The 1545-nt window shown below is 31.7% G+C and overlaps 1 protein-coding gene across 2 annotated transcripts in view; it reads left to right on the top strand.

The window, feature by feature from the left end:
* The window catches only part of LOC106873616 (solute carrier organic anion transporter family member 2A1), a 19353-nt gene that overhangs the window by 9964 nt on the left and 7844 nt on the right, over window positions 1-1545 (top strand). The window lies entirely within an intron of this gene.

Raw genomic sequence — 1545 nt, 5'->3', positions numbered from 1 at the left:
CACACACACACACACACACACACACACACACACACACACACACACACACACACACACACACACTCTCTCTCTCTCTCTCTCTCTCTCTCTCTCACACACACACATATATATATATACGACGAGTATTTCAGATTCCGTTAACCAAATTTAATCCCAAGGTATTTGTTGGCTCGACGTTATAGTAGAAGGCATTTGCTCAATCAAAGTTCTTACTATCCAGCAACGCCCACATCATATATATTAATATTTCGTTGATAATACAGTCAACCAGTTATCTAATTTTAAATAGTAAGCTGGTGTGACTGTGTGGTAAGATGCTTGCTTTCCAACCACATTCTCCCGGGTTCAGTTCCACTGCGTGAAACCTTCGACTGCGTCGAGCCCCAATGCATGCTTTTTTACAGCTGGATGCCCTTCATAACGACAACAACTTGACACAGTTTACTGGGTACTTTTCCGTAACAATTTAAAATAATTTAGAATTTTACCCTATAAAATTCTGAAAGATAATATTTCAATTTTTCCATGTAAGTGATGATAATATTTCAATTTTTTTTCATGTTTAATTCAAATATTTGTTGTGATTGAATTATTTGATATTACCCATGCACACCAAATTAATGGCAGGAATTTTTACCATGTTGTTGGTTGCAACCATTGCTCACCAAATATTACAAACAACGAGACCCCAAAACTAGTTACAAGCTCACCTTAAGTAACCTAATTTTTGAGTTGGTGATAATAGCACTGACTGCTGTTAATCTAGATCTATCAATAATTATTCAATACAACAGTAATTATAAAAGCATATCAGATATACACAAGTTAAAATTGCCTACATCCCATTAATATAAATTTAGTTTATGAAAAATCCCTTTTAATTAATTTTGAAATTTAAAAAGTAAATTTAGAATATAAGAACTTTTAACCAATACCTTTTCTGGACAGCCTTAGAGACAGCCAAAACTGACAATATTCCTGCCCCAATAAATTTAGATGCATATATCTGAAGCATATAACACATTAATGAACCAACCTGATTAAATAATTAACTAAAAAGATAAGGGAAAGCAACTACAAAAGAAAAGCAAATAAACAAAAGCAAAAAGCAAGTTAATTAAAGCTGAAAGAGAAAATCAATAATAAAAGTTAAACTTACCCTAATTCAACAGCATATTAAAAATAACTTTATTAAATATCTAATTAAAAAAATAAAATATACGAAAGGTAAAGTTGGTCTCGGCGGAATTTGAACTCAGAACATAAAGACAGACGAAATACCGTTAATCATTTTTGTCCGGCGGGCTAACGTTTCTGCCAGCTTGCCGCTTTGGAATGTAAGGATTCATTTTATAAATATATTCTTAAAATTAATTAAAATGAATTAAAAAAGTAATTCTAATATTAAAGAAGAATTTCAAAATAAAAAATTTATGTTAATTGAAAATGAACATCTGCCTTGCAACCCTCCTTTAGGTCTTCATATTTTGATGTAACTTTTTTTCTACCGAACCAAATCTCAAACTATTTATGCCAAAGTGTAGT

The sequence above is a fragment of the Octopus bimaculoides genome, chromosome 4 (genome assembly GCF_001194135.2).
Source record: "Octopus bimaculoides isolate UCB-OBI-ISO-001 chromosome 4, ASM119413v2, whole genome shotgun sequence".
NCBI classification, from domain to species: domain Eukaryota; kingdom Metazoa; phylum Mollusca; class Cephalopoda; order Octopoda; family Octopodidae; genus Octopus; species Octopus bimaculoides.
The sequence above is the reverse complement of the archived record's forward strand: the minus strand, read 5'-3'. Positions and strand labels throughout refer to the sequence as shown.